We start from the raw sequence: 7,500 nt of genomic DNA, 5'->3' as shown, positions 1-7,500 counted from the left end.
GCGGTGCCGGCCAACGCTCAGAGGTCGACCCGCAGGCCGAAGGAACCGTCCACCCGAACACCCCGGCGCGAGGCCGGGGCCGGCAGGGGCCCTCCGATGGCGGGTCATGATTGCCAATCGGTCAGTGGTTGTGTGTGCTGCGGTGCCGGCCAACGCTCAGAGGTCGACCCGCAGGCCGAAGGAACCGTCCACCCGAACACCCCGGCGCGAGGCCGGGGCCGGCAGGGGCCCTCCGATGGCGGGTCATGATTTCCAATCGGTCAGTGGTTGTGTGTGTTGCGGTGGGGCCGGGAGGACCGCTCCTCCTGCGTCGGACCCGGGTCATGGGAAGTGCCGTGTGGCGGTGGTGGGGCCGGGAGGACCGCTCCTCCTGCGTCGGACCCGAGTCATGGGAAGTGCCGTGTGGCGGGGCCGGGAGGACCGCTCCTCCTGCGTCGGACCCGAGTCATAGGAAGTGCCGTGTGGCGGGGCCGGGAGGACCGCTCCTCCTGCGTCGGACCCGAGTCATAGGAAGTGCCGTGTGGCGGGGCCGGGAGGACCGCTCCTCCTGCGTCGGACCCGAGTCATAGGAAGTGCCGTGTGGCGGGGCCGGGAGGACCGCTCCTCCTGCGTCGGACCCGAGTCATAGGAAGTGCCGTGTTGCGCTGGTGGGGCCGTGCCCGCCAACAGCCTTCAGTGGTCGGATACCACGTTTGCAAGCTCCCCGCTGGAATGGGGACTTAGAAGAAATGAGGGGAAAATTCCCCCGGAGCTCCGTGCCTGAGGGCGGGCTGTGAGCCGCGCCGCGTCCGCCAACAGCCTTCCATGGTCGGACACCATTGTTCGCAAGTTGCCCGCTGGAATGGGCACATAGAAGAAATTTCGAGGATAACATCCACCAGAGCGCCAGGGCGGCCGTTATTGCAGTATGCGTCCGCCTGGCAGCTCTCTTCCGCGGGAACCATTGGGCAATTTCTTTCACGGAGGTGGACATAGAAGAATTTTTGTTTCTAAAAACGTGGTTCCTAAAAATGTGCCCCAGGTGTTTTGGAAAACCCGGGTAAACCTGGGAAGTAGGCAAATGACCCTCTGACTAGGGGTAAAAACGTTTGCCTACTGCAGCGCCCCTAATGCAATTCGGCGGAACTGCAACGCCCCTGGTCGCCTAAACGCTACCCCTGGTCGCCTAAACCTCACCCCTGGTCGCCTAAACCTCACCCCTGGTCGCCTAAAAGTCACCCCTGGTCGCCTAAATTGTCAACCCCTGGTCACCTAAATTGTCAACCCCTGGTCGCCTAAAGGGGACTTAGAAGAAATGAGGGGGCAAATTCCCCCGGAGCTCCGTGCCTGAGGGCGGGCTGTGAGCCGCGCCGCGTCCGCCAACAGCCTTCAGTGGTCGGATACAATGTATGAAAGTTCCCCGCTGGAAAGGGGACTTAGAAGAAATGAGGCAAATTTCCCCGGAGCTCCGTGCCTGAGGGCGGGCTGTGAGCCGCGCCGCGCCCGCCAACAGCCTTCAGTGGTCGGATACAATGTTTGAAAGTTCCCCGCTGGAAAGGGGACTTAGAAGAAATGAGGCAAATTTCCCCGGAGCTCCGTGCCTGAGGGCGGGCTGTGAGCCGCGCCGCGCCCGCCAACAGCCTTCAGTGGTCGGATACAATGTTTGAAAGGTCCCCGCTGGAAAGGGGACTTAGAAGAAATGAGCCAAATTTCCCCGGAGCTCCGTGCCTGAGGGCGGGCTGTGAGCCGCGCCGCGTCCGCCAACAGCCTTCAGTGGTCGGATACAATGTTTCAAAGTTCCCCGCTGGAAAGGGGACTTAGAAGAAATTTGTAAAAATTCACCCGGAGCTCCGTGCCTGAGGGCCGGCTATGAGCCGCGCCGTGCCCGCCAACAGCCTTCCACGGTCGGATACAATGTTTCAAAGTTCCCCGCTGGAAAGGGGACTTAGAAGGAATTTGTCAAATTCACCCGGAGCTCCGTGCCTGAGGGCCGGCTATGAGCCGCGCCGTGCCCGCCAACAGCCTTCCACGGTCGGATACAATGTTTCAAAGTTCCCCGCTGGAAAGGGGACTTAGAAGGAATTTGTCAAATTCACCCGGAGCTCCGTGCCTGAGGGCCGGCTATGAGCCGCGCCGTGCCCGCCAACAGCCTTCCACGGTCGGATACAATGTTTGAAAGTTCCCCGCTGGAAAGGGGACTTAGAAGAAATGAGGGGGAAATTCCCCCGGAGCTCCGTGCCTGAGGGCGGGCTGTGAGCCGCGCCGCGTCCGCCAACAGCCTTCCACGGTCGGATACAATGTTTCAAAGTTCCCCGCTGGAAAGGGGACTTAGAAGAAATTTGTAAAATTCACCCGGAGCTCCGTGCCCGAGGGCCGGCTATGAGCCGCGCCGCGCCCGCCAACAGCCTTCCTTTGGTCGGATACAATGTTTCAAAGTTCCCCGCTGGAAAGGGGACTTAGAAGAAATTTGTAAAATTCACCCGGAGCTCCGTGCCCGAGGGCCGGCTATGAGCCCCGCCGTGCCCGCCAACAGCCTTCCACGGTCGGATACAATGTTTCAAAGTTCCCCGCTGGAAAGGGGACTTAGAAGAAATTTGTAAAAATTCACCCGGAGCTCCGTGCCCGAGGGCCGGCTATGAGCCCCGCCGTGCCCGCCAACAGCCTTCCACGGTCGGATACAATGTTTCAAAGTTCCCCGCTGGAAAGGGGACTTAGAAGAAATTTGTAAAAATTCACCCGGAGCTCCGTGCCCGAGGGCCGGCTATGAGCCGCGCCGCGCCCGCCAACAGCCTTCCACGGTCGGATACAATGTTTCAAAGTTCCCCGCTGGAAAGGGGACTTAGAAGAAATTTGTGAAAATTCACCCGGAGCTCCGTGCCCGAGGGCCGGCTATGAGCCGCGCCGTGCCCGCCAACAGCCTTCCACGGTCGGATACAATGTTTCAAAGTTCCCCGCTGGAAAGGGGACTTAGAAGAAATTTGTAAAAATTCATCCGGAGCTCCGTGCCCGAGGGCCGGCTATGAGCCGCGCCGTGCCCGCCAACAGCCTTCCACGGTCGGATACAATGTTTCAAAGTTCCCCGCTGGAAAGGGGACTTAGAAGAAATTTGTGAAAATTCACCCGGAGCTCCGTGCCCGAGGGCCGGCTATGAGCCGCGCCGTGCCCGCCAACAGCCTTCCACGGTCGGATACAATGTTTCAAAGTTCCCCGCTGGAAAGGGGACTTAGAAGAAATTTGTAAAAATTCACCCGGAGCTCCGTGCCCGAGGGCCGGCTATGAGCCGCGCCGTGCCCGCCAACAGCCTTCCACGGTCGGATACAATGTTTCAAAGTTCCCCGCTGGAAAGGGGACTTAGAAGAAATTTGTGAAAATTCACCCGGAGCTCCGTGCCCGAGGGCCGGCTATGAGCCGCGCCGTGCCCGCCAACAGCCTTCCACGGTCGGATACAATGTTTCAAAGTTCCCCGCTGGAAAGGGGACTTAGAAGAAATTTGTGAAAATTCACCCGGAGCTCCGTGCCTGAGGGCCGGCTATGAGCCGCGCCGCGCCCGCCAACAGCCTTCAGTGGTCGGATACAATGTTTGAAAGTTCCCCGCTGGAAAGGGGACTTAGAAGAATTGAGTAAAATTCACCCGGAGCTCCGTGCCCGAGGGCCGGCTATGAGCCGCGCCGCGCCCGCCAACAGCCTTCCTTTGGTCGGATACAATGTTTCAAAGTTCCCCGCTGGAAAGGGGACTTAGAAGAAATTTGTGAAAATTCACCCGGAGCTCCGTGCCTGAGGGCCGGCTATGAGCCGCGCCGTGCCCGCCAACAGCCTTCCACGGTCGGATACAATGTTTCAAAGTTCCCCGCTGGAAAGGGGACTTAGAAGAAATTTGTGAAAATTCACCCGGAGCTCCGTGCCCGAGGGCCGGCTATGAGCCGCGCCGTGCCCGCCAACAGCCTTCCACGGTCGGATACAATGTTTCAAAGTTCCCCGCTGGAAAGGGGACTTAGAAGAAATTTGTAAAAATTCACCCGGAGCTCCGTGCCCGAGGGCCGGCTATGAGCCGCGCCGTGCCCGCCAACAGCCTTCCACGGTCGGATACAATGTTTCAAAGTTCCCCGCTGGAAAGGGGACTTAGAAGAAATTTGTAAAATTCACCCGGAGCTCCGTGCCCGAGGGCCGGCTATGAGCCGCGCCGTGCCCGCCAACAGCCTTCCACGGTCGGATACAATGTTTCAAAGTTCCCCGCTGGAAAGGGGACTTAGAAGAAATTTGTGAAAATTCACCCGGAGCTCCGTGCCTGAGGGCCGGCTATGAGCCGCGCCGTGCCCGCCAACAGCCTTCCACGGTCGGATACAATGTTTCAAAGTTCCCCGCTGGAAAGGGGACTTAGAAGAAATTAGGCAACTTTCCCCGGAGCTCCATGCCTGAGTGCGGGCTGTTTGCCGCGCCGTGCCCGCCAACAGCCTTCAGTGGTCGGATACAATGTTTCAAAGTTCCCCGCTGGAAAGGGGACTTAGAAGAAATTATGAATATTTTTGTTTCTAAAAACGTGATCCCTGAAAATGTGCCCCAGGTGTTTTGGAAAACCCGGGTAAACCTGGGAAGTAGGCAAATGACCCTCTGACTAGGGGGGAAGAACGTTTGCCTACTGCAGCGCCCCTAATGCAATTCGGCGGAACTGCAACGCCCCTGGTCGCCTAAACGCTACCCCTGGTCGCCTAAAAGCTACCCCTGGTCGCCTAAAAGCTACCCCTGGTCGCCTAAACGCTACCCCTGGTCGCCTAAACGCTACCCCTGGTCGCCTAAACGCTACCCCTGGTCACCTAAACGCTACCCCTGGTCGCCTAAACGCTTCCCCTGGTCACCTAAACGCTACCCCTGGTCGCCTAAACGCTACCCCTGGTCGCCTAACTGACCCCTCGTGTGTGGGGATCAACGTTTGCCTACTAGGGCGTCCTCCGGCGGCCTCTCGGCAGTACTGCAGGCCCATTTTAGCCGAGCCCATTGAAATGAATGGGGGAATTTTATACGTTTTTGCCTTTTTTCCCCCCCCCTCGTTCTTTTTGTATTTATTCATTTATTTCAACTTTTACCGACTCAACCGCCCTCCGGCGTGCCCTCGGCGGTCCCGCAAGCCCAATTCGGCCGAGCCCATTGAAATGAATGGGGGAATTTTATACGTTTTTGCCTTTTTTTTCCCCCCCTCGTTCTTTTTGTATTTATTCATTTATTTCAACTTTTACCGACTCAACCGCCCTCCGGCGTGCCCTCGGCGGTCCCGCAAGCCCAATTCGGCCGAGCCCATTGAAATGAATGGGGGAATTTTATACGTTTTTGCCTTTTTTTCCCCCCTCGTTCTTTTTGTATTTATTCATTTATTTCAACTTTTACCGACTCAACCGCCCTCCGGCGTGCCCTCGGCGGTCCCGCAAGCCCAATTCGGCCGAGCCCATTGAAATGAATGGGGGAATTTTATACGTTTTTGCCTTTTTTTTCCCCCCTCGTCCTTTTTGTATTTATTTACTTATTTCAACCTTTACCGACTTAGGGGCCGCTTTGCACCGCCTGTGCCCGGGGAAGGTGCTCATATTCGGGCCAAGTGTGACACACGCCCGCCCTCCTCCTCCGGAGCTTCCATTAGGGTAGACTTAGGGGCCGCTTGGCACCGCCTGTGCCCGGGGAAGGTGCTCATATTCGGCTTCACTGTCAGGCAGCATGCACTCCTCCTCCGGAGCTTCCATTTGGGCAAACTTAGGGGCCGCTTGGCACCGCCCGTGCCCGGGGAAGGTGCTCCTATTCGGGCCAAGTGTGACACACGCCCGCACTCCTCCTCCGGAGCTTCCATTTGGGCAAACTTAGGGGCCGCTTGGCACCGCCTGTGCCCGGGGAAGGTGCTCATATTCGGCTTCACTGTCACACAGCATGCACTCCTCCTCCGGAGCTTCCATAAGGGCAAACTTAGGGGCCGCTTGGCACCGCCTGTGCCCGGGGAAGGTGCTCATATTCGGCTTCACTGTCACACAGCGTGCACTCCTCCTCCGGAGCTTCCATTTGGGCAAACTTAGGGGCCGCTTGGCACCGTCTGTGCCCGGGGAAGGTGCTCATATTCGGGCCAAGTGTGACACACGCCCGCACTCCTCCTCCGGAGCTTCCATGAGGGTAGACTTAGGGGCCGCTTGGCACCGCCTGTGCCCGGGGAAGGTGCTCATAGTCGGCTTCACTGTCAGGCAGCATGCACTCCTCCTCCGGAGCTTCCATTTGGGCAAACTTAGGGGCCGCTTGGCACCGTCTGTGCCCGGGGAAGGTGCTCATATTCGGGCCAAGTGTGACACACGCCCGCACTCCTCCTCCGGAGCTTCCATTTGGGCAAACTTAGGGGCCGCTTGGCACCGCCTGTGCCCGGGGAAGGTGCTCATATTCGGGCCAAGTGTGACACACGCCCGCACTCCTCCTCCGGAGCTTCCATTTGGGCAAACTTAGGGGCCGCTTGGCACCGCCTGTGCCCGGGGAAGGTGCTCATATTCGGGCCAAGTGTGACACACGCCCGCACTCCTCCTCCGGAGCTTCCATAAGGGTAGACTTAGGGGCCGCTTGGCACCGTCTGTGCCCGGGGAAGGTGCTCCTATTCGGCTTCACTGTCACACAGCATGCACTCCTCCTCCGGAGCTTCCATAAGGGCAAACTTAGGGGCCGCTTGGCACCGTCTGTGCCCGGGGAAGGTGCTCCTATTCGGCTTCACTGTCAGGCAGCATGCACTCCTCCTCCGGAGCTTCCATAAGGGTAGACTTAGGGGCCGCTTGGCACGGCCTGTGCCCGGGGAAGGTCCTCATATTCGGGCCAAGTGTGACACACGCCCGCCCTCCTCCTCCGGAGTTTCCATGAGGGTAAACTTAGGGGCCGCTTGGCACCGCCTGTGCCCGGGGAAGGTGCTCCTATTCGGGCCAAGTGTGACACACGCCCGCACTCCTCCTCCGGAGCTTCCATTTGGGCAAACTTAGGGGCCGCTTGGCACCGCCTGTGCCCGGGGAAGGTGCTCCTCTCCGGGCTAAGTGTGACACACGCCCGCACTCCTCCTCCGGAGCTTCCATAAGGGCAAACTTAGGGGCCGCTTGGCACCGCCTGTGCCCGGGGAAGGTGCTCCTCTCCGGGCTAAGTGTGACACACGCCCGCCCTCCTCCTCCGGAGCTTCCATGAGGGTAGACTTAGGGGCCGCTTGGCACCTCCCGTGCCCGGGGAAGGTGCTCCTATTCGGGCTAAGTGTGACAGACGCCGGCCTATTACCCCCGGAGCGATGGAGCTGGGGGCGCTCGCTCCCCGCCCGTGCCCGGGGAAGGTGCTCCTCTCCGGGCTAAGTGTGGCAGACGCCGGCCTATTACCCCCGGAGCGATGGAGCTGGGGGGCGCTCGCTCCCCGCCCGTGCCCGGGGAAGGTGCTCCTCTCCGGCCTAAGTGTGGCAGACGCCGGCCTATTACCCCCGGAGCGATGGAGCTGGGGGGCGCTCGCTCCCGGCCCGTGCCCGGGGAAGGTGCTCCT

This window comes from Idiotropiscis lumnitzeri, unplaced genomic scaffold (assembly GCF_059441095.1).
Source record: "Idiotropiscis lumnitzeri isolate Australia: NSW breed Sydney's pygmy pipehorse unplaced genomic scaffold, RoL_Ilum_1.0 HiC_scaffold_241, whole genome shotgun sequence".
Classification (NCBI taxonomy): domain Eukaryota; kingdom Metazoa; phylum Chordata; class Actinopteri; order Syngnathiformes; family Syngnathidae; genus Idiotropiscis; species Idiotropiscis lumnitzeri.
This window is presented reverse-complemented; position numbering follows the sequence as displayed.